Source organism: Quercus robur, chromosome 6, assembly GCF_932294415.1.
Source record: "Quercus robur chromosome 6, dhQueRobu3.1, whole genome shotgun sequence".
Taxonomy (NCBI): domain Eukaryota; kingdom Viridiplantae; phylum Streptophyta; class Magnoliopsida; order Fagales; family Fagaceae; genus Quercus; species Quercus robur.
This window is the reverse complement of record NC_065539.1, coordinates 6359865-6387418: the sequence shown is the minus strand read 5'-3', so window position 1 is coordinate 6387418 and position 27554 is coordinate 6359865.

The window sequence follows — 27554 nt, the reverse complement described above, 5'->3', positions numbered from 1 at the left end:
AATCCCAATCACAGCTCCAAGAACAAGTCCGATTGGCTTAAATCCACTAGATAACTAACGCTTAGCAGAATCAACAACGGCAGTCTTGCTTTGCAAAATGAGATTTTCAGCCTTCTGCATCACTGCAACCCTTTTAGCTTCAAATTTGTCCAAATGTTTAATTATACGATGAGATACATCATCATCAAAAATTTTACAATAACACGTAAACCTGCACAATAGTATCTCATTGTATAATTAAACATTTGGACAAATTTGAAGCTAAAAGGGTTGCAGTGATGCAGAAGGTTGAAAATCTCATTTTTTAAAGCAAGACTGCCATTGTTGATTCTGCTAAGCGCGAGTTATCTAGTGGATTTAAGCCAATCGAACTTGTTCTTGGAGCTGTCATCGGGATTGATTCTCACAGGAGTGGTCTACGATTGGAAGAAAAGGTGACCAATGTGCATGAGATTGCGACTGTGTTGTCGGGCAATGTGCATGACATTGTGACTGTGTTGTTAGGCAATGTGACCAATGTGCACTCCAGTCTTGGAGATGAAATAGCAAAGCTTACTGTGGAAGTTTCGAAGCTTTCTATGCTCATTTCCAAGGTGCCACCTAATCCAAAAGTGGGGAGGAAAATGGATGCTATTTTGGCAGCCACCGACAAACCGGTTTTTGAGTATGCAAAGAAAAGTCAGCAGAAGAAGAAATATGGTGGCTTGCAGAAGATCATGCATGTTTTTGTCACCTAGTTATTTGATGATTAGGTGGCAACCATAGCTGGACAAATTTATGTAAACTGTGTGGCCTTTGTGCCTCCCTAGGATGTTTTTCTTTCTTATATGCTATTACATTTTGATTAGGATGTTTTTTTATATGCCATTGAATTTTGATTGAATGGGAATTTTCAAATGAAATTTTTTGTGAATGATTACATACACTTGCAAGTTTATGGTTGATGAGATTTAAGTAAGTATTCAGAGGTGGCTTATTCAAGGATGGCCATGGGTAGGGAATGATTACATACCTTATCCATACCTGATTTGATTAATTGATCTATAGATACCTGATTACCTTACGCAATTAATATTCATATTCAATAGTTATCTATGAAAATGTTGTGAACTCCAAACTTAACTTGCACTTATAATATTCATATTCAATAGCACCTCTCTTCTTTTAATAGGGAATCAAGGAGTTTCATTTTTTGTGGACTCCAAAAAAGATTAAGATCATCCTAGAATTTACACAAATAGAAAATTGAGATCATCTAGGATTCTTGCATTAATTAATGTTTTTTTTTTAGAATAAATAAATTCTTTTTTATAATAAAAAAAGCTTTTGCAATTTGGTATATCTATCTAGTTGGCACAATTACCACTTAGCACAACCACTTGCACAAGTTTATTTATTTTATATTTATTAGTTTTTGAGAAAGTATAATTATTATCACATTCACTGATTCACCTTCCTTTCTTGCCAAATTTTGACATTTGCATTTACCCTTCATACTTCTATTATAACCCATCAATATGGTCCCAATGTTTAATAGCTGTTGTGCAAGATCCATCTGTTGTACCCCAAATCCAATAATATTGCGCTAAGTACACTTCATTTCAGCCCCAGAAATTGGTCATCACAGTATATTTTATTTATGCTAACATATATTGCGATATATCACACATTTCGTCATTATAACAAAACCAATTTTTTTGGCTTTTAACAATTGCAAATTAACTAAACAAATAAAATAATCAACGATCACATATCATATCTGCAAAACAAAATTTTCTTCCATCAAACTTCTTTTGTTTAAAATTAATAAACCTGCCCTATGGTGGTAGAGCCACATATTCACTAGAAATGCAACTCTCAAAAATTCAACCTAAAATTAAACCACTTAATGAATATATGTATATATATATATATATGTATGTATGTATGTATACACCAATAAAATCACCATCATTTATATCCAAATGTTAGATAATTGCATTGTGCTCTTCTTCATTGTCTCCTCTCTTCACATTAAACTATATTATGTAACCCATGCTTGTGCACGAAAATTGTGAATTGTAGTAGTGCTATTGATGTTAGCTCGGGTTATTAAACATATAGAACATTAGTTTGATCAGGATATTTGGAGGTACTAAGATGGTTTTTTCTTACAATTTTCATGATATTTGTTATGCCAAGTTTATCATTACACTGCTATTACATATATAATTTTAAAAATCACTATTGTATACTACATATACAATATCAATTCACAATCACTATCCATGAAATTCTACTAAATACAACACAAAATAAAAGAATAAAATGGTGTAATATTATCTCCTATATTGGTCCAATAATATCAATTACAGTTTATTATGTCCAAGATCTTCACATACAAAATATCTTAATAGAAACAATATAAAAAATATGCTCATTAGTTCAAAGAAAAAAAAAACTGCAAAAAATTTAAACAATTTAATTTGTATAGAAAGCTAACAAAAACACACTCCAATTTTGATTCTAATTGAATTTTTTTCTAAGCTATGGTTATATATATGTTACCTAGTTTGTAATGGATTGTATATAGTCATGTTATATTACATAAATAACTTATAAATTTGAATTATTTTTAATTACGCTAAAAAAATGGCTCATAAATATAAAATTATTCAAACTCTATTTTCCTCTAATTTTATATATAAGGTTAGATATATAATTAGGTTTTTTATGATTTATTTATATAAGACTCATCGTTTTCTATACTAAATTAACTCATTTGGCACAAAAATTAAAAAATAAAGATTAGATGGGACACTTGACACAAAATTAGACTCTAATTAAAATACAATTTGAAATCTTATTGGATTTTCTCTTAGTTTTGGCTATATATATATATATATATATATATATAGAGAGAGAGAGAGAGAGAGAGAGAGAGAGAGAGAGAGAGAGAGAGAGAGAGAGAGATGGCTATTTATTTTTGTCTCCTTCGAGCCCAACTTTGATGCAATCTAACTTATGGGTAACAGAATTGAATACCTTCGTCAATCAATAGTCCTTTTTTGAATCTAGTTTAAACTTGTAATCCTAATTACATCATCTTTTGAACCTACCCTTCCTCCTTGACCCTAGAAAGAGAGAGACAACCAATGAAAAGAATAAAAGATAGCTCTTCAAAATTTATATTTCTTGTGAACTGGTTTCATCAAGAAACAATTTTCAGAATGTTGCACGTAATTGGAGCATAAGAAATATTTGGTTAATCTAATAGGGAAACTCAGCTTATTTGCCTTTTTAAATATCAACATTCATGTGATTATAATGGTAGAAAATGGGATGACTATGGAGAGCATTGCTAAAGTTTAAGCATCAAATAAATAATGGTTAGAGCATTAACATCCACAATTGCAAATAATATCCTATTTTACTATCTAAAAAGTTACTTTATTTATTATACCATCTCACTTTACAATGCACTTAACATCCCATATTTTATTTTTACATACAACATCTTAAAATAATATAAACAACCCAATAAAAATAATAAATCCCTACTCTCTCTCTTTCTCTCATTCTCTCTCCTCTACAACTTCTCTATCCTACTCTCTGTCTCTCCCTCTCTCTCTTAACCATCCAATCCACCCTAGATCATCCCCCCACTACCCACCAAAATCACACTGGAACTGTTGAAATCAAAACCACTAAAATAAAAAACCAACACCAACTGCCATCTAACACCCACACCTATTACCATCGAAACCAACACCCATTGCCACTGAACATGCCACCACTGTGCCACCATCACAGGCCACCCCATTAACAAATCAACCTGCAGCCTATAAGCCTTATGTTGCATGACCCACGCCACTACCACACAACCCATAACCTCCACCACACACCCCAACATGACCCACACATGACACACATAAACCACATAGACCATAAACGACCCACAAAGCCCATATAATCTCCACCATGCGACCCACGTTGTAGCCACTACTTGACCCATGTCTCTAATGCATCCAAACCCACCACCTTACCCAAGCCTCTAATGCATCCACCCACACTACAGCCACCACCTGACCCACGACCCACATAGCCACAACAAACCCCAAACCCCCATTTGAAAATCCCCATACAGAGAGAGAGAGAGAGAGAGAGAGAGAGAGAGAGAGAGAGAGAGAGAGAGAGAGAGAGAGAGTAATAATATAATTATAAAAAGTAGAAACTTGCTTTATTGTAAAAAATTTTATAATTGGAAGCCTAGATAATGCATCTCTTTTGTGGTTTGGTGCTATAGAATAGGATATCCGAAGTTTTACGACTTCGGATACTAATGCTCTTAGTGTTCCAAGCTTTTTTTTTTTTTTTTTTTTTTTTTTTTTTTGAGAAATACATTCCAAGGTCTTGAGTCATTGCTTTGGCATGTTCCATAATTATTGTTCTTGAGATGTAGGTATAAATTACTATCTTCTGATAGACAATTGAACATTTTAAAGCAACATCAAGATTAACAAGGCCGACTCCATGTATTTTGGGGCTAAGGTGAGAACTAAATTGAGATATTTAATATATTTAAATATCGATTAAATAATAATTTTTTATATAAAATCTTTTATACTTGCTTGTTTCAATGCAAAACTACTAATTAAATTTTTGCATTCAAGTTATCTAACATCTCTTTTATATTAATAATATAATTAATTCAATTAATTTTTCTTACGATATTATATTTATTAAGTAGTAATTTGATATATATTTATTTGAATTCTTTTTCACAAAATATAATTTTTAATTTGTTAACTTCTAGTATATTATATATAACAATAAAGCAACATCTACTGCTATTATCAATAAAAAAAAAGGTGAAGTTCTATCTAATAAAATAAAAAAATCAAATAAATAAATGTTGACGTGACCATCTTTTTATTATTATTATTATTATTATTATTGTAAGGAATTAATCCAAAATTCCCAACTTGTGAGAAAGAAAAAAAAATAGAGAAAATACACGCCAAAGAAAACAATCACACGTATAAGACAATATTTACGTGATTCGGCAATTTGCCTATGTCCACAGAGTTGTAGAGATTTCACTATTATCAGGGAAAATATAAAGTGCGGCTATAGTTTTTCACACTCTCAAGATGACCAAAAAAAAAAAAATAGACAAAACCCTAAGCCTCAGAAAATCTCCCATTAAAAACCATGCAACATTATTCAGGTTAGGTCGGGTCATCAAACTGAATCAAACATAATTAGGCTTCACAAAGCCCAACAATTATTATTATTAAAACGCATGCTACACAACCCCAAATTATGAATGAAAGAATGAGATATATATTAAAAAAAAAAAAGAGTACCAATCAAAATAATGAATATGGACAGTGTAAAAGCTTAAAGCTAAGTGAAACAAAAGCGATTAAATAACTCTATTTTATCCAAATAAAACATTGGTTTCTTTCTTTATCTCCAACCACTACCAAAGGTTAAACAAATACAAAGTAAAACTAATTTTCACCTAAAAGAACAAGCAATATGAGAGAGAGGTTTATAACACGAATTTGAAGAAGAGCCAAAATAGAAAGGAACGGAGAAGAAGGTCCCCTACTAAAAAAATAAAAAATAAAAACTTAAAAATTTGCTTTTTATACTTTAAGTGTCTATTTGGATACCGCTTATTGCTGAAAACTGAAAATATTGTAACAAAATAATTTTTTAAATATGTGAATAGTGTTGTGGACCCAGTTTTAATGAAAATTTTGTTGAATTCCGTACTTGTAAGTCCTGTGAACAGTGCATGAGACCCACTGTTTAAACGTTAGATGCAATCCAAACATATACTAAATGGAGAGTGGAAAAATTTTCCAATAATAAATAACCCAAAAAAAAAAAAAGTGGTTTAAGACGTTCTTTTTATCTATTGATTTCATTTTTTATTTTGTTGAGAGAAAGAGAAACGAAGTGATTCTAGCTTCTATGTTTGGAAGATTATGAGTTCTACACACTAAAACTCCCAAATAGTGAAAACCAACCTTCAGTTATACATTAACTATGGAGATTTTTTACCATTGCATACTCTTGGTGCGATAGTCACTCCATAAGTATAAATGCTTGTGGGGTGTGGGAGGTAAGAGTCTAAGTTCAAGTCTCTAGGAGGAAGTTTTACAAACATATACACTTAAATTAAGTTAGAGTAGAAATTCTATCTTGTTAAAAAAAAAAAAAAAAAAAAAAAAAAAAACTATGGAGATTTTTTTTACTATGTTTTTATTTTATTATAAGAGTGATATGCACCAATAAAAAAAAAACACATTTATTAAGGGTACCCATCACATTCATTATCAAATCATTTAGAGAAATGCCATGTTCACAACATTTTTATAGCACTTTCACAACAAATCTTAAATTGTAGCCTAGCTAGTAGACAAAAAAGTAATAATTTAAATTGTGAATTCAAATTATAATCAATAACAATTTACCACTATGATTTGTTGTGAAATTGTTGTGGACATGTTGTAGACATATTGTAAACGTAGCACTTCTCAATCATTAATTAGGTGGTTGCTAAAAGTTATAGTAGCTTTGACATTTTTATTTTTTAAAAAATTATTGATTTTCATCTATTGACTAATAAAGGCTTAATTAATAATTTTACAAGTAAAGATACATTTATTTTTTTATTTTTTTTTTATGAAAAAGATACATTTTTATTGGTTACTACTTAGGGCCTTTTTAGTTTTTACATTTGGGGTCTAGGATAATTCCCTCACTTGCTTATTATGTAGCCTTCACTTGCTTATTAATACCGAATGCAGCGACACCTGCAAATAAAACAAAACACAATTAATATTGAACAAAGTGTAGTTACAAAATTGGTTATAACTTTAGGCTATAACTTTACTTAATAAAATAAACATCATTACATATTTTGAAAATCTAACCATTGAATTGCATGTTCTTTATACTCTTAATTCACATGTCAAATTTTGTGTCAATTGGATATTATTTATTATATGATCTATAAGCTTATATTTTATGCATAATTTTAAATTACAAAAACTTGCAATTTAAACAATTTATTGATAAAATAGCTATTGATATTTAAATTTCTAGAAATTTTGCAAGTATGGAAGATATAAGAAGAAGATGTAATCCAATGGCGGATTTGTCAAAATTCACTTCTAGTAAAAAGATATTAAGTAAGGTTGTAGCCTTAGACTACAACCAATTTTCTAGCTAAACTTTGTCCATTAATACTCCCTAATCTTATGGTTTACTTTTCTTTTGCTTCATTTGGAAATGTAAAAGGACCATAAACCCCGATATCCCATTTTATTTGAAGGAAAATCTGTTGCATTAAATTGAAATTGTGATTTAAAGTAATAATTTTAGCTATAAAAAAGGAAAGTGTGCAACAACATTATCCTTTATTTTAATGTGATTAGGTTGAGTTGCACGTGCTGCCCCTTAGCAAGAAAATTAAGATAATTTTTTAAAGAAGTATGAAATCATGTACTTAAATTTAGTATAGCTATTTAACACATGAATATCTATTTAATATTATAATTTCTTAGATCCTATTTTACTAAAGGCAATATTTACTCATGAAAATTTTTACTAAGAATGATAATGAATGTTAGCATCTTCCAATAATAAAACAATTAAGTTTTTTTTTTTTTTTTTGTGAGGGGAAAAATAATTAAGTTTTAATAAGACATTGTCACAATATTTAAAATTTCACAGTGAATGATGATATATGCTATAATTGAAATTTTTCATCAAATTAAATATCTACAACCAGCTACAATAAATATATATATATATATATATATTTATTTATTTATTTATTCATATTTCCTTCTTTGTCATCTTACTTATGAGTGTAATTACAATTTTTAGCTTATTTAATTTTTAATGAACACCCTTTTAAGCAAGAAAAAAAAAATCATATGTCATTGAAGTTTTCATAAGATAAAGTTATAAATCTAGTAGATTTAAGCCTTTAATAAATTCGTGTTCTCTAAGTAATAAATAGAAACCATAGACATCATCATTCTTGCTTAAAAGTGAATTTTGGCTCAACAAATTGACTAAATTAAGAAAGAAGTCTAGAAACATAACAAAATGTCATGATATTTTCATATTACGTTTATTTTTAGTTATGGTGGGCCTTGGTCTAATATTTTATTATTTTATTTTAGAGTAATGCTATATTTACAATATTTTCATAACAAATCTAAAGTGGCAAATTGTTATTGGTTTTAAATTGAGCCAACCACTTTAAATTATGTATTAAAAAAAACATTAAATAACTAAAAGGCAATTGAAAAAAATTGTGCAAGAAATAGTGAATTTTGACTAAACCAAAAAAGAAGTCTAGGAATATAATAAAATGTCACAACATTTTTATAATACTTTTTATTTCTAGTTATGGTAGGTCCTTATCTGATATTTTATTATTTACGTGTATAACATTTCCACAACAAATTGTAGGTGGCAAATTGTCACTAGTTTTAAATTGTGACCACCACTTAAAATTTTGTATTAAAAAAAAAAAAAAAAAAAACAAAAAACCATCCCAATAAGACTGTGTAAAACAATGAATTTTGGCTCACCCTATTTGACTAAACCAAAAAAAAGTTTGGGAACACAATAAAATGTTAAAATATTTATTTCAGTCGTGGTAGGTCCCGTTATGATATTTTATTATTTATTTTAAGAAAATGAAAATTTTACAATATTTTCACAAAAAAGTATAGATAACAAGTTATTACTGATTTTAAACTAGGCCCACAATCAGTATCACTTTTTTTGTGCATCAATAGTAGCTTGACACCTAGGATTTGTTATGAAATTAATGTGAAAATATTTTGAACTTCACATTTTTTTTTAATCTATAAGGGACTAAGATCTCTGTAATTGTAAAAATATTGTGACAACAACATGATGTTATAGCATTTTCACAATAAATTTATTTTCAGTTGTGGTTAGTCCCAATCTCTTTTTTTTTTTTTTTTTTTTGCCCTATAAAAAATTGACATCTCAATAATTGTGAAAATAAATATTTTGAAACTTTGTTGTTCCAGTATGTAAACGCATATAAATATATGTGAAGTGCTACGTTTATAACATTTTCACAACAAATCATAAATGATAAGTTGTTATTGGTTCTAATTTGAATTAATAAATTAAATTACTTTTTTGCAAATCTATAATAGCAAATAACAACTTATTTATCTAGAATTTGTTATAAAAATGTTGTGAACGCATCATGTCTCTAAACATTTAAAAGAAAAGAAAAGAAAATGACAAAAAAAAAAAAAAAAAAAAAAAAACGGAATTGGTGTATTGACGGAAAAAAATCACCTTAAGTAAGGGTTTGGATATACGTTTGCGTTTAAAGTTTGCATTTTTTTTTTCCTGTGCATAAACAGTAACATCATATGGGCTCACTGTGTAGGAGACAAAATGCACTATTCATACACTGTTTATGCACTGTTCACGGGTCCCATGACACTATTCACATATTAAAAAATTATTTTGTTATAGTATTTTCAGTTTTCAGTTTTAGCAAAAATAAGTTGTATCCAAACGGACCCTAAATGTCTGTTTGGTTAGCTTATTTTTTGTCAACTTATTTTATTATTCAGCTTATTTTTGCTAATTTTCATGGGTCCCACTGTCACTTTTTAATACTATTTATGAGTCTCATTATATTATTTCAACTAACATTTATTTTTATCTATAGTATTTTTAGCAAAAAAATTTCAGTTTTAGCAAAATAAGCCAATTCCAAAGTAATATGCAAAACGGTGAGTTTTGTAAAACTCACCAAAACTCACCAAATACAAACCAAATTGGTACCGTAGAAAGAGCTATTCACATTCTACCCAAAACCAGAATATATATATATATATATATACACACGCTCTTTGATCTCTCCAAATTGCAAAATGCCAATGGATCCACCTATTACCAATCTGAGGCTACGTAAGAATTTATGTTCATCGATTAGGTTTCTTTTTTGTTTCAAGTCCCCTAACCCTAATTCCTCTCTCTCATCTCATCTCATCCTGTGTTGTGTTGTAGTGATTTATACTATAATTGGTGTTACTCTTGCGCGTCCAGTGTCTGCGTGGCTTCAAGGAGAAAGGCAAGTGCTATTGGGTTTTTGAATTTATATTGAAGTTTTGTTGGCGATGACGCTAATCCGTGTTACATCTTTGGTGGTCGTTCAGGTTGTTTTCTTGGGGAGGATCTTCTGAAGAAACATATCCCGAGTATGTCTGTTTAAACCCAATATGTGTATGCATAATATTATTGCTGACAATTTCAAAACCCTTTAGCTACTTGATCTTATCGGTACTATGCTTCAAATACATTTGAACATGGGCTTTACTTATGTGGGTAGACATGAATTCAAGATAATTACTTTTGTTGAGATGATTTGTCTCTCTGTTACAGATGTTTATCAAGTTTTATTTTAATCTGTACTAGTTTTAGATCTTGTGATGCCTCATGGGATAATTATTAGCTACATTAAATAAGTGATGTGGATGGAGGGACCATATTGACCTCAATTTAGAAGATTGAGGGTTAAATTGATATAATAGAATATCCGTCGGGATGCTCCCTAGTGATGGGAGGCTAGGGACTTAGACATGGATTCTAGGGATGTGCAGTCAACACACCGACCCACCAAAACAGACCCAACACAATGGGTTGTATTGATTTTTGTGGAATGGTGGGTAGGGTCGGATTAGATTTTTATTTTTATTTTTTATTTTACATTTGGGTTGTGTCTGGTTAGGGTCAGCATATTCACCAACCCGTCTAACCTCACGGGGGAAGGAAGGGGAATGGAGGAGAGTAAAGTAGAGTTGGCTAAAAATAAACTAATTTTGTACTAAATCTACTTTACTCTACTCTACTCCCCCTCTCTCCCCCTCAATCCAAACGGACCATCACCCAACCTGACTATATTCAATTTGTTTAAATTAGATATTTTAATTATTAGTTTTACCCTATTGCCCTCAAGGGATCTGAAATACTAAAACATACTCTCATATCATTTCTCATTCTCCTTGCTACCTGCTGCCACTCTCCTTTTCTCTCACCCATTTTCATTGTCTCTCTCGTGTGCTGTCTGTCTGTCTCTCGCCAGAGTATTGACCATTGAGTGATTTGGTTGCTTAGAATCTTTATAAGATGGCAGCAAACTCTATACTCTGTAGTAATGCTGCTCAGTAAAAGTAATACAAAAATTTTACTGCTTCAGTGATGGATGTGTAATTCTCAGAATTTTTAGAATATTGATGCTGTGTAAATGTAATTCTCAGGATTTTTTTATTACTGATGCTGTGTATTCGTAATACAGTTTCATCAAACACCGTGATGATGGAATTATTTTTAGTTTAAAAAAAAAAAAAAAAAAAAAAACTGACCAATCCTTGGGTCTAATCTGACCCATAATGTGGTGCAGGAGTGAAACTAAGTAACCCTAATGTAAGACTAAGTGGAAATAAAGGTTAAGTTTTAATTGTCATGAGTATAAGTTAGGTTAATCTAAAAGCCAAGTGCTTAAATGTAAAGCTTGATTGTCTAAATATCCGTTGGGGAATTGTTGTTGTTGTTGTTGTTGTTGTTGTTGTTGTTGTTGTTTTTTTTTTTTTTTTTTTTTTTTTTTTTTTTTTTTTTTTTTTTTTTCTCAGCAGCTTATTTGCATAGTGTTTATGTTTATCAAAATATATATAGTTTTTGGTAACTTTTATATTAAATGTATGACAAAAAGCTAAAAGCTATTTTATTTTTATAAAGCTAAAAGTTGGATTATTTGCAAAAAAGTTGAGACAAAATGCAAAAAGCTTTTAGCAAATAAGCAATTACCAAACACATACTACGGTGATAAATGTAACTAGGAGATATATATATATATATATATATATAAACCTTGTAAAGGCTTTGATGTTTTAATTACGTAATTTAAGGGAAGGGTGCTTTTGTAAATTCAATTGCACTTCCCTAATGACCAACTCTAGAGACACTTGGACGGTTGGACCTAACTAGGAATATCTTAATTCACCTATCCCACTAAAATGGACAGCCAATGCATGTAGTCTCTCATCTCACCTTCCCATCTTAAAAGAATTTAGAACAAGCTCTTTATTCCCCTTCTAACCTCACGAGTCCAGCACAAAAAGGTTTAGATCCTTAAATCTCTTTTCAAGTTCTCCGCCTTCTGTTCAAGTTGGAGTGATTCTAGCACCCATTCCTCCAAGAATCCGAAGATAGTTAAGTTGAAATTTGGGTTAATCTCTTTTAAATTGTGTAAGCCTTTAGTAATTAGGTAACTTAGGTTAGTTGATTTTCAAAATACTAAAAATTGTAAGCAATTTGAGAATTTAAGCCATGCATGTGATGATTATTAAAGAATTGGTTAGGGTCTTGATGAAAAAGGGTTTTGTGGTTATGATTCTAAAATTTGTTTTGAGTTGTGTTGGTAATTCAAAAATTGAGTTGAGCTCTTGTTGAATTGAAAGCCCCTTTTGTTTCTTTCCCTTGGTAGAGCATTTGGTGTGTAAAGGTACCTAAAAGGGTATTTTTCTTTTTATGGACTGCTGATCGGGGTGGGATTCTTACAATAGATAACCTTGTTAAGAAGAACTTGCCCCTTGTTAATTGGTGTTGTCTATGTAGGTATGATGAGGAAACTGTGGATCACCTTTTGCTTCATTGTAAGTTTGCATTTGCTTTGTGGAGTGAGGTCCTTATTATGTTTGGGGTTCAGTGGGTGATGTCGGATACTATTGTTTCTCTTCTTTTTGCTTGGAGGAATTGATTGGGAACTTACTCTTCAAAGGTTTGGAATATGGTACCAGCATGCCTTATGTGGTTAGTATGGAAGGAACGCAATGCTCGAACTTTTGAGGACATTGCGAGACCTATAGATATGTTGAAGAACTTGCTTGCTAGGACTTTGTTTGAGTGGTCTTGTATTTGGGGTCTTACGCATTGTAGTTCCTTGTCTAATTTCCTTATCTCTATTAGACTTTCCTTATGATTTGATTATATTTGTTTCAAGGGCAGTGAGTTTACAATCGTAAACACATTGTTCTTTTTCATCAATAAAACTCTTATTATCTATCAAAAAAAAGATTCTGTTACATAATAGAATTTGCTGGAAATTATTGTGATAACTATTGTGAAATGGCTTGTTTAGAAATGTTATATGACATGTCTAGTAGGTATATAAAGATCCCCACATGAAAATTAGGTCAATTTAACCGAGTTTGTGATTTATGAGGAAAGTTGTCAAATCTGCCAGAAGTTTGGACAGCTTCTGTACTTATAGCTTATAAATTTTATGGTAAATCCTGTAAATTGAATTTGAAGGTCTAGGGTAGTTTGAATGAAAGTTAAAACATATATTTTTTAAAATGGAATTGGTTCTCATATCAATTGGATTTAGTACCATGAATTTTATAACTAGACAAAGATCAAATAAAAAATATAGGACTAATGATACCACATGTAAACTAGGATTTGGATACTCTCAATTTCAAAGTGTAATGGAGAATGTCCATTTAATGGTGATGATTCAAATTTGAATCATGGGCTTTTAATGGACACTCTCCATTTCACTTTAGATGGAGAGAGTCAAAATATTGTAAACTAAGGGGAGCTAATTTGTATTTAGTCTCTTTTTTTTATGTGGTGGTTTTATGTTTGCACACTTGCATGTGTGTTGACGTGAAACCTCACCAAGGTTGGGCCCTTTGGACTCATCCTATATTTAGGTTTTTTTTTTTGTTTTTTTTTTGTTTTGAGAGAGTTTTAACCTATGGTGTTCGCTCCTAATGATGCTTTTTAATCATCAGACCAAGACACCATCCTATATTTAGGTTTCTAATATCCAATTAATTGCTAATCAATACAATCATGCCCAAGTACGTTATCCTAACAATGTTGCACACTTTGTTAAACTTATTTATGTTGCAAAAAGGATATATGTTTATGGAATTGGCATTTGTTTATGCCTATTGGGTTTTTGATATTGTATGACTTTTATTATAAGATTTTGCATTGACGCGGTTTTCCTTTCTGACATCTTGGTATTTATTCAGAATCAATCTGAATAAATATTGTTGTTTCAATATTATTTCCATTCTAATGAAAACATTTTTTAACAGTTCAACTATTCGGCAAATTTTACATTTGGAAGGAAAGGCAGCAAAATCTATGACATTGGGGAAATTGGCTAGGTACCTTAGGTAAGTCTTACAATTTAAACAAATCCGTTACACACATGTATTGAAAGACATCATAGTAACTTTAAGATCTGCTATCAAGAATCGCTATACTTGATCCTTTTAAACCAAACTTTGTTGTGCTTGTTGGTTTGTAGAAATTTTTCTTTGAACATAAATTTGATTACCTTTTTATTAGGTTTGCTGGTTCATGAAATTATTTGGATTTTTGTGAAGATGCAAACTTGTGGACTAGAAAGTGAAATCATAGTCTTTTTCATTTTTAATATATAAAAATTCTTAATGATTTCCCAATTTGCTTATTGCTTAGTGCCTATGGAGGTATATGGAGCGAATTGGCTGAATCGAAGAAAGATTGATGTGGCATCAGAATAGTAATATTCCTCACTTCTCACCCAACTATTAACTACTAATCCGCATGATGTGTAGTGCACATTGAAATATATTGTTTAATTTTATGTTATGTTTTGTGTATGATACTTATCATGTGCAATATTTGGGGATTTGACTTTAATTATATTACTTGCTATGCTATTAGGAAGAGGGGATAATCAATGGTATGAAATATTTGCTTGATTTTTATTTATTTATTTTTTTTGTTTAAAATTTTTTTTTTGCTTGTGGGTTAGCGCTTTTGGAGGTATATGGAGTGAGTTGGCTGAATCGAAGAAAGATTGATGTGGAATCAGAATAGTCATATTCCTCACTTCTCACCCAAGTATTTACTACTAATCCGCATGATGTGCGGTGCATGTTGAAATATTTTGTTTAATTTTATGTGTAATGTTTGGGGATTCAACTTAATTATATTTGATTTTTTTTTTTTTTGGGGGGGGGGGGGGGGGTGGGGGGGAGGGGTTTGAACCTGATGGCTCGTGGAATGACATTTGCCTTTTATCTTTGATATTTTAGATTTACTTATGTTTTAATTGTTGCCAAAGAAAACTCAATTTTAGCAAGATTGTCATATTTCAAAAATTGTATATAAATCTTGTGGCGGCGAAAAGTAAAGTAATTAATTAAGGCTCGTTTTTAATTAAGCTACAATTCACTCACACGATTAATTTATAGAGATAGGATGCAAGGTCAAACTTGTAGTATCCGTTATATAAGATGATATGAAGATCAAAGTTAAATTGTGTATACAATGTAGAAAAACTCAACTAGAATTTGTATAGGAAAAAAGCTAAGTGCTTGTCCTCGGGTTCAGTCCAAGGATGAAGGTACAATTGAATGGTTTCTCTCTCTCTCTCTCTCTCTCTCTCTCTCTCTCTCTCTCTCTTGTTTTTTTTTTTCCCTTGATCTAGATGCTCTCGGGCTTTATATATACTAGCAAAGATGCATCTGAATCTTACATTTGGAGGGTTGAGATCAGATTCTCTTGATACTTGTCCCATCAAGGCTTTGTTAGAAGATTTCTACAACAAAATATGAGCTGTGATGGATACTGTTTATGGTCATTTTTCCATTAATGCGGCCAGTTAAGTGGTTACAGTGCATTAAATGCAAAGTAGATGACTACCCTGTTCTTCCTTTTTCTTCTCTTCCTTGTTTAGAACCTAGTTACCTTTGTCTTCCTAGGGATCGCACCAGTGTCCTCTGACTCTACCCCTCGATCGTCCGAGGTTAGGCAGATGTCCTCGGTGTCCTTGTTAGTTTATTGTTTGGGCGGTCCAGGGGGAGCTATGTACACACTGTTCGAGGACAATTGGCCCAAGCTCCCCGAGGCCTCCACTATATGAACTTTGTGTTAGTCATTTGGGTCCTCACCCCCCCCCCCCCTCACAAATCTTATAAAAATAATCAGTAAAATTATTTTACATTGATAATTAATTAATTATTGCATTACTTAAAATAACTAATGAGATGCGATCAAGTTGTATCTGTTACAACTTATGAGTTGCACCTTTTTACACTTTTAATTGTGAGAAAAAAAAAATGCATGTCATCAATTCTCTCTACGCTCTAGTCTCCATCTTCTTCTCTCTCTAAACTTAAACAAAAGAAATATGATCCCATCTTCATAGTCATGAGTTTTAAATCACATTCCCAGCCATGTCTTGTGCTCCATGTCCCAGTGTAATCAAATTTTGTTTTTAGTAGAGGCTCAAAGTTTTGTGTTTGGTCGGCCATTTTTCAATGGTTCAAATTCTGGATCTCATTAGTCCCAAACACTGAAACCATCGTGATTGTTGTAGGAGTAATATGTGACTCAAACTTTGTGTTACAATTGTGCTTGTGTGCATAAGAAAATAAATACAACAAGTTTAGACACACTGACAAGTTGCTATAGACAAGCAAGTCATATTAGAGGTAGGATAAAATTTAGTTACAAAACTGGTTGTAGTCTAAGGATTTCAATCTTACTCAATAAAATAAACATTACTACATATTTTGAAAATCTCATTGTTAAATTGCATATTTTCTATGCTTTCAAATTTTGTGTCAATCGAATATTATTTACTATATGATTTATAAACTTATATTTTATGCGTAATTTTAAATTATAAAAAATTTCAATTATAACAATTTACTGATAACATAGCTATTGATCTTTAATTTTCTAGAAATTTTGCAAGCTTGAAGGATATAAGAAAAAGATGTAATCTAATGGTGGTTTTGTCAAAATTTATCTCTAATAAAAAGATATTGAGTAAAGTTGTAGTTTTAGGTTACAATCAATTTTGTAACTAAATTTTGTCCTTAGAGGTAAATTAAAATGAGTACAAGTAATAATTAATAATTTGCCAACACAAATATCTCAATGAATTGCCACATGGGCGTGTAGCTTGTTTAAGTGCTTACCATAGGTGTAACGTTTATAGCCCATTTGGTTGGAGGGACGAAAAAGTGAGAGGACAAAAAATTGAAAATTGGGAGGGGTAGAAAAGTAGAAGGATAGAAAATGTTTAATTTTCTCTCATGATGTTTGGTTTGGGGGTTAGAAAGTAAAAAGATGGAAAACTTTTTTTTTAGGATAGAAAATATTTTTTCTACAAAATTTACTATCATTCCTATTAAATAATTTTTTTATATAAATATTTTTTTAGGGAAAAAACTGGAGTTGGGTATAAAAAAATTAGACCAAACGTGAACTTCAAGTGGGAAAAAAGAAGAAAAAAAAAGGGATAATGAGTGGGGGAATAAAATAGTAATTAACATCAACCTCCGTCTTCTCCCTTATTTTCTCTCCAAATTGGGGGGTTGAAATTTGGTGGGTATGGAGAGAAAATTACCAGGTCCCACATGTGTTATTGGGCTTCCACACACACACCCAAAAAAAGAAAAAAAGTCCATATAAAGTTACTTTTTTTGATAAGTAAAATTATGTAGTTTTTTTAATAAAATTTTTTTATAAAGAAATAATATGCTACTAGTCTTGCAACTCAAACTCTTTAATCTTCCAAACTCCAAATCTATGTAAAATAACATAAGAATTGTTTGGGAATTGAGAGAGAAGAGTGATAGATTGTGGCTATTGGGAGATCAAACACGTTGGCATGATTAGACTGGCTGTGGTTGAAAGGTGTGTATGAAACCAATTTGTAAACCTTCATGTTCTAAACAGTATAATCTTCCACTTTAATGGTCTGTTTGGATTGAGGGAGAAGGGGGGGGGGGGGAGGGGATAGAATAGAGTAGATTTGACTCAAAATTAGTCTACTTTCAATTAACTTTACTCTACTTTCCTCAATTCCCCCTTCAATCCAAACAGACAGTAAATTGTTGTCTATGTGATGAACCCAATTCTTTCTCACCGGCCTCTTCAAATTCTCTTGTAAAAGATCTCCACTTATGCTGAGGATGTTCCATCCCTATTTACAAATCCACCATCAAACGTTCCATCCCTTACCTTGATTGCAAAACCTTCAACTTTATTCTTTACTTCAACTACCTCATACATATGCCAATTTATCTAGAATGGACCCATGATTTCAAGTTAGAGGGGGTTAGAGTATAAGCAAAAAAAAAAAAAAAAAAAAAAAAAAAAAAAACCTCTAAATAAGCATCCATATAGTATTATCAAATTATAAATACATAAAATCATTGTTTTTTAATATATTAAGATGCAAAAATCTCCCAAAAAAAAAAACACAAAATAATATTGTTTTTTAATTGAACTTTTATTTTTTTGGAAGTTAGAGCATTTATAGCCTGGTTTTGAAACTCGGACCGAATTGGATGGTCAGATCGGGTTAACCAAAAACCGATCTTCACTTTGGTTTTTTAAATTAAGAAAATTGAAAAATTAAGGGTATGTTTGGTAATTGTTTTTTTTCTTTATTTTCTGTTTCCAAAAACAATTTTCTATTTTTTAGACTAAAAAACTTGTTTGGCAACCCAAAATAGAAAGAAAACAAAAACTGTTCTCGAAACTCAATTTGTAAAGGAAACTGAAAACATATAAAAGGTTTTTTTCAATTTCTAATTTTCAAAAGTCAATAAAAATACGCATTTAATTTAATAAATCTATCTCATTTAATGAGTTAACATTAGACTTCAAATCTTAGTAACAACATATTTTAGTATTTTCTATTTTTTTCTTCAAAAAAATATCTTTTTAATTTTAACTATGCAAACATGTTTTTTGATTTCAAAAATACAATAAAATTGTTTTTTCTTTAAATTCTCAAAAACAAGTTTTTGAAAATAGAAAACAAAAACTGTTACCGAACATGACCTAAAATTTTCTATGAACTTCTTGACCCGTGGTTAAACCGCCTGGTTTCTAAATCGAGCATGGAATCACCGGTCAGACCTCAAAGACTGCCCCAAAAATCTTCTCTGAAAAAATGGCCGATTGACAACCCTTTTTGGCTAGAGCAATATCTTGTTGGTTTATGACTGAAGCCTAAGCCCCCATGAATCTCTTATGTAGCTCCAATGGCTCACAGTCCCTCGATCTTTACTGTTTTGGGAGGTTCAGATTTTGTTTTGGAGAGACTGGGGCAGGAAAGACAGACAGACAGACAAGGAGAAAGAGAGAAGAAGAAGAGTGAGAGCTAGTTGCATTAGTCTCAAGTTTGACGCATTGGGAGTGATTTTATTTTTGGGGAATAGGGATTTTTTAGAATTACATAAAGATCTCTGCCCTCTTGTCATGTCAATATTGCATTAGTGTACTTTTTCTTTTCTTTTCTTAAGTGTTTTTTAGTGCTGGTTTCGAACTTCACAGTTGGAGTATTCCTATATCATTTGAATATGAAGTTTTCATATATTTAAATTTAAAGTATAAGTTTTCTCAATTATATTAGTAAATTAAAGTTTTTGAAATATTGTTATAAGTATGGATTTGTCGAAATACTTAAACTAATAGTAGGATAATATTTATATAACTTTTGTAATTAATTAAGAAAATTTTATTTTTATCTTTAATCCATATAAAATTAATCAACTATAAATACTATTTTAGTCTATATTGCTAATTTTTCATATTTATTTTATATTATTTAATTATTAAATCAATTATGACATTATCACGGTTCGACTGATTGCAATTTGATCTCAGTCGAACTTTAGTCTAACTTTAAAAACCTTGAACTTTTCCTTTGATTGGTTCTTTGAACGGTTAGGGTCTAAAAACCATGATTTATAGTAATGGTACTAAAAAATTTAACTTTTAGCACTTCAAAAAGGTACTTTATCTATTTTATAATCTCACTTTACAATACACCCAACATCAATTGTTCTATTTTTTTACCACTTCATTTAAAATAATGTAAACAATTCATTAAAATAATAAATGAAGATAGATACTTTTTCTATTATACTAGTTTATTGTAATTGCAAAAAAAATTAGTTTTAACTTCTCCAATAACACATGGATTTTTGATTAGTTGGTTGTAAAATAGCTTTTTTGTTAAAATACAATCGCTATCGTGAATGCTTTTATTATTTTTGTTAAGTTTTTTGGTTGAATAGTAATAGTTGGGCTGGACTGGTTAGGCTGATGGGAGAAAAGGGAGCTAAGGAATTGGAATAGGAGGGCCGAATTCCAAAAATGAAGAATATAATAAGTAAAAAAAAAGAAAAAGAAAAGAAAAATAAATGGGCTGGAGGGCCCGGGGCTGCCTTGGGCCCGTCCCTACATAAAGCCCATAAAGTTTCATTCAATCATGACTATTTGAAGTGCACTCCTCTATTTTCAGAGTCACGATTGATCCTTTTAAATTGCATTATAATGGCGGCTGCACCCATCACCAATCTAAGGCTAGGTAAGAATTTATGTTAATCGATTATGCTTATTTTTTATTATTTATTTATTTATTTATTTTTTGTTTCATGAAATTGGATTTTGCTTTTGTTTTCTTCGTTCCCTATACCCTAACCCTAATTCCTCTTTGTTGTAGTGATTTATGTAGTAATTGGTTATAGTCTCTCGCGTCCAGTGATTGCATTGTTGGATAAATGGTAAGTGCTATTGGGTTTTTGGATATATATAATTATTAAAATTTTGTTGGTTCAATAATGCTAATACATGCTGCTTCTTGATTATTCAGGTTTCCTGGACGACGAGACACAGCAACCGAGTATGTACTTACTACATTTGAACCCAGTACTAATTTATCTACTCATGGTCCCTTCTGCATTATATTCTGCATCAATTTAGCTAGTTGGTCAGTTATACTTAATTTTTGAAATAAGTGTAACTGACCAACTACTGCTGTACATGTAATTGTAATACAGGTTCAGTAAAGTTAGCAAACACAGTGTAGATGGCAGTATTTTTTGAATTTTTATTGATTTTTTCTTCATAAAGAAACTGACCAATCTGTGGGTCTAACCTGACCCATGATGTGGTGCCGTGCCCCATTTTACATTTAGGACCTTAAGTTAAACTAAGTTATCCTATTGTAAGAATAAGTGGAAATAAAGGTTAAGTTTTAATTGGCCTGAGTAAGTAAATGTGTGTGTGTGTGTGTGTGTGTGTGTATGTTAGTTGAAAAGCTAAGTGCTTAAATGTAAAGTTTGATTGACTAAATATCTGTTTGGGATTTTTTTTTTCCCGGCAGCTTATTTGTATGCTCTTTATCAAGAGATATATAGTTTTTGGTATTTTTTTTTTATGTTAAATGTGTGACAAAAGCTAAAAGTTAGTTTATTTTTTAAAAGCTAAAAGTTAGATTATTCGCAAAGAAGCTGAGACAGAAGGCAAAAAGCTTTTAGTAACTAAGCAACTGCCAAATGCATACTATGTGGTGGTACATGCAACTAGGATATATCTGTATAAGTATGGTAATTATGATTCTAAAATTTGTTTGAGTTGTGTTGGTAATTTAAAGATTGAGTTGAGCTTTTGTTAAAAAATTGAGATGTGAAAGGGGTACAGTCTTTTTTTTGTGTGAAATTAGTTTCGATATGTTAAATTTCTAAGGTGGAGCTTGCATCTATAGAATTAAAAATTTGATTTCATGCATTTAAGTGGAATTAAACAAAATTAGGGATTGTAGATGATTCTGTTACATAATAGAATTTGCTGGAAATTATTGTGATAACAATTGTGAAATGTCTTGTTTAGAAATGTTATATGACATGTCTAGTATATAAAAACTCCCACATGAAAATTTGTTCAATTTAACCCAGTTTGTGATTTTATGAGGAAAGTTGTCAAATCTGCTGCATTGATGGTCTAGGGTAGTTTGAATGAAAGTTAAAAACACATTTTTTAAAATGAAATTGGTTCTCATATCAATTGGATTAGTATGAAATTCATGGTTATAACAAGACAAAGATCAAATAAAAAGTATAGGACTAATGACACCACATGTAAACTAGGATTTGGCTCTTGTCAATTTCAAAGTGAAATGGAGAATATCTATTTAATGTTGATGATTCAAAGATGAAGAAATTTAGGGTCAAGATTTTATGAACTCATTTAAAATTCATCTGTGGTAAAATTTAATTGAAGTTAAACTAAACTAGAGTTAATGAGCTGGCAAATTCTAGATCCTTGATTTATTTAACTTTGAATCATGGGCTTTAAATGGAAACTCTCCATTTCACTTTAATTGGAAAGAATCCAAATCTTGTAGACTAAGGGGAGCTAATTTGTATTTTAGTCTCTTTTATTTATGCGATGGTTTTAGTTTGTGCGCACTTGTGTGTGTGTTGACGTGGAATCTTACCAAGGCAGAGGGTCCTTTGGACCCACACTACATTAAGGTTTTGAATGCCCAATGAATTGCTAATCAATACAATCATACCCAAAGTACATTATCCTAAAATGTTGCATACTTTGTTAAGCTTATTTATGTCACAAGACGGATACATGTTTATGGAATTTACATCTTTTTATGCCTATTGGGTTGTTGATATTGTATGACTTCTATTATATATATTTTGCATTGACACACTGTTCCTTTTTGGCATTTTGGTACTTATTCAGAATCGATCGGAATAAATATTGTTGTTTCAATATTTTTTTCATTCTAATGAAAACATTTATTTATTTATTTTCAAACAGGGCAGCTGTTCGTCGCGTATATCGCATGAAAGGAGAGGCAGTAAAGTCTATGACATTGGAGGAGTTGGCTGAGGACCTTAGGTAAGTCTTACCATTTAAACAAATCCATTACACATGTATATTGAAAGACATCACAGTAACTTTAAGATTTTCTCACAAGAATCTCCATACTTGATCCTTTTAAACCTAACTTAATGTACTTGTTGGGTGGTAGAATTTTTTCCCTAAAGATAAAATCAAATACCTTTTAAATAGGGTTTGCTGGTTCAAGAAAATTTATGGATTTTTTTTGTGAAGATGCAAACCTATGGGCTAGAAAGTGGAGTCAGTGTCATATATATTTTTTAATATAAGAAATTCTTAATGATCCTAATTTTCTTATGGCTTAGCGCTGGTGGAGGTATATGGAGCGAATTGCCTGAATTGAAGAAAGATTGATGTGGAATCAGAAGAGTCATATTCCTCACTTCTCACCCAATTATTAACTACTAATTCGCATGACGTGCAGTGCATGTTGAAATATTTTGCTTAAATTATGTTATGTTTCATGTATAGTACTTATTGTGTGATATTTGGGGACTCAACTTTAGTTAAATTACACCCTCAAAAAAAAAAAAAAAAAACTTTAGTTAAATTAAATGCTATGCTATTAGAAATAAAGGATACTCAATATTATGAAATATAATAGTTTGATTTTTTTTATTTTAACAATTTAATAGTTGGAGATATAGGGATTTGAGCCTTGGATGACTATCGTGGAGGTGTTATTTCAATAGTTTATAGACAAAAAAATTAATTTTTTGGGTTTATTACATATTTAGTCTCTACATTTACGCTATGCGTCGATTTGGTCATTGACTTTTCAAATGTGTCAATTTGGTCCCTAACCTTTTGGTATTGTGTCAAAAGGATCCTTATTGTTAAGTAATAGATGGAAAATACGAAGTAATAGATAGAAAATGCTGACATGTTTAACAACGAAAATAAAATATTATGATTTTTGTCACATAGACTGCTATGTTAGCATCATCTTAAATAATCATTGAAAGATAAAATAAAAACAATTCCTAGATAAGTGAGGAAAAGTAATATAGAACGTGAAGCAAAATTTGGGATAAAAATTTCAAAATCCCTAATCCACAATTGTAGAACAATTGGTTTGCTTTACGTTTTGGTCCAAAGATTAGATAATGGTCAGGCGCAACGGTATAATCTCTCTCTCTCTCTCTCTCTCTCTCTCTCTCTAAGTATAGTCTCTCTCTCGGTATAGTCTCTCTCTCAAGCTTTTATCTCTTTCTTTAGTTTGAGTTGGTATTTTTATTTTTGGTATAACTTTTCCATTCTTCTCGATCACATGCTTTAATTTCAACTAATTCCTTTTTCTTTCTGTTGGGTTTAGAGATTGTATAAACTTGGGCTGAACATGTCCTTGAATCGTTATAATTTCTTTTATGATCTCCTTTTTCTTGCCATAGACCCAAAATGACTTAGTATATTTTAAGCTATCATTGTTCTTATTATGCGATTCTTATAAATCTTAGTGCTAAAAATGGTTGAGCAATGTATAAGATGTAATTTGTGGTATAAACAAACTTCATTAACCCTTCACTGGTAGAACTTAACACGAGTAAAGATTAATGGTTGTTTATCATTAATCTTTACTTCTTGTGTGCCGTGATTTATTCTTCATAATGCGTGAAATAGGGATGGCAATTTTGCTCCGCTGCACTTGATCCACCCCTCCTCGCTTCGCCCTACTTGGGTTTTCTCCGCCTTGTAAAGGCAGTGGAGCGGGAATATAACGAGATTTTAGCCCTGCACCACGGGGCAGGGCGAAGATAGATTTAGATTTTTTAGACTTAACCTGCCCCGCCTCACATTGATAAAGGTTATATTATAAATTTTTTATACTATAAAACCCTTCTATTTAAACAAACATATTATCAGTTTATTTTATTCTATCCAATAAGGCTAGGTTTTTTTTATTTTATTTTTTTTTATTTTAATTTTTTAAATCAAGGTTGGAAATAAGATACCAATTTTAACATTTTCTTTTGTCTTTATTATTAACAAATTTATATACTATTGAATCGTTGATTTTGTATTATGAGATTTTTTTTTTTTTTTTGAAATATAGTTTTGTTAAACACTTTAATAAAATTATTCAATTTTTGCTAAAAATTAGTTTGATTTGATGCGATAAATTTATTTGTAATTTCAAGTATATTTTTATTAATGAAACTGGTTTTATTAGAAAAAGTTGTAATAATTGTGTGCAAATTAACAAGAAGTAGAGTTTTACGGGGTGGGGCGAGGATTCGCAGGGTCTCAAGGGGCGGGGATGGGGCAACAAAATTTTCCCCGTCATGTGATGCGGGGCAGGGATAGGGTAAGACAAAATCTTGCAGGGCAAAGGCAAAGACCCCATCCTTCGGACCTGCCCCGCCCCATTGCCATTCCTAGCGTGAAACCAATAAATCTACAAAATTAATACTGTAGATTTGCCAAGAAGTTTAAAACTACACCAAAAATCAGTACTAGCTCAAACTGAGAGGAAGATAATATACTAGTAAATCGACGACATCCTCAGCCCTTGGCTCCAGTCTTCGCAGTTGGTCATCGATATTAGGCATCAACTTCGGTGTCGTTGGTCACCGTTGAGCCTCATTGTTATCGCTAGACCAAAATGTAAAGCAAACCAATTTTTCTATAATTGCTAGTTAGGGATTTTGAATTTTTTATCCCAAATTTTGTTTCACATTCTATGTTACTTTTCTCACTTAACTGGGAATTGGTTTTCTCTTATCTTTCAATGATTATTTAAGGATATGCTGACATGGTAGTTTATGTGGCAAAATGATTAATATTTTATTTTGACCGTTAGACATATCAGCATTTTCCATCCATCACTTAACAGTAAGGACTATTTTGACAAAATATCAAAAGGTTAGGACCAAATTGACACATTTGAAAGGTCGGAGACCAAATCAATATAGTGTAAAGGTTAAGGACCAAATATGTAGTTTATCCTAATTTTGTTAAAAGTGTAATGATGTGAAAATAATTTCATGCAAAGTTTTAGGGATGAATAAAATATTTTAGCATTAAATTTAACTAGAAAAATTAATATATTGCACCTAACTTAATGTATTGCTACACAATGGAATTGTGTTTAAGTTTTGCCTTTTATCTTTGATATTTTATATTTACTTTTGTTTTAATTGTTGCCAAAGAAACACTATTTGTGAAATCTTTATTTAAATTTTTATTTAAATCTTATAAAAATAATCCATAAAAATTATTTTACATTAATAATTATTACAATACTTAAAAATAACTAATGAGATGCGTTCAAGTTGTACCTGCTACAACTCTACAAGAGTTATGAGTTGCACCTCTTTACACTTTTTAGACGGTTTATTTCTAAGAAATCTATTTGTGAAAATAATAATCCTAATAATAATTGCATGTCATCAATTCTCTCTATGCTCTGTTCTCCATACTCTCTCCCTAAACTTAATCTAAAGAAAAATGATAACATCTTAACAGTAGTTTTAAATCAAATTCTTAGCTCTGTCTTGTGATCCATGTCCCAGTGCAATCAAAATTTGTTTTTGGTAGTCTCAAAGTTTAGCGTTTGCTATGGCTTTTTTCAACAACACACTTGGGTACGATAGAAGACGAGATAGTTTATATGTTTGAAATTCTGGATCTCATTAAAAGTTTGGTAAACTCTAGTCCAAAACGCAGAATCTATCGTGAATGTTGTATGAATAATTTGTAATTCAAACCTTGTGTTATAATATGCTTTTGTGCATAAAAAATAAAAATACAACAAGATTGGACACAGTGAAAAGTTGCTATAGACCTCTAAACTCAAATAAAAACTAATAATAGCTAGTAGTCTCATGCGTTGCACGGTTTTGGTCTTATTTGATCCAATTTTTTTATTTGGTTCATTTTGGTCTAATTTGGTCTGTTGGCTGTATTTTGATCCAATAAGAAAATATTTTTTAAAGCATTCTTTCATCTTTTTCTATTTTTTATTTTTATTAAGCGAAGTAATTTTTTACTTTAAGTTATATAATGAATGCATGTTGTATAAAATTAAGTTTTTCAAAAAATAAAATCATATATGACTCTAAAATTAATTGAATTGAAGATGGTAAATAACAATATAACTAATATAAAAGGAAATTCCTAAAAATAATATAAAGGGAGTTTGCATAGTTCATAAAAAAAAAAAAAAGGGAGTTTACATAATATATGTGCTTGTATAAACATAAACTTCAAGAAAGTTTTTGGAGAAAAGCTAAGAGTCAAGACCTTGACAATAAGTTTGTTACCCCCAATACATTTGTTACCGGTATTGATAATAAAAAATAATTTTTTTTTTTAAAAACAATGGGGCCCGTATAAATGAAAAGAAACTTTAATTAGTATTACTCACTATTATATGAGAGGAAGGTGTACGTATGACATTATTGTTACCCTCTTAGGCCTCCTCTCCCTAATTTTCATCTTAACAAATTTTTTCTTTAAAATTATGACACATATTAGATACTTAATTCTCAAAAAAAAAAAAAATTATATCCATAATTTTTTAGCATTGCTTTTTCCAAAATTGAGCCCATTGGATTCAGATGCTTAAAAAAGAAAGAAAGAAAGAAAAAATCTCAAGAAAAATTAAAAGGAACACCTTGAAATCCCCTTCCAATATCATAATTTAATGTTGTAAGATTAAAATCCGCTTTCAGATTTTCCCTAAAGAAAAAAAAATCGGATCATACAAGATTACATGATCTTAAATTTAAGCATAAAATTAACTAGGGTAT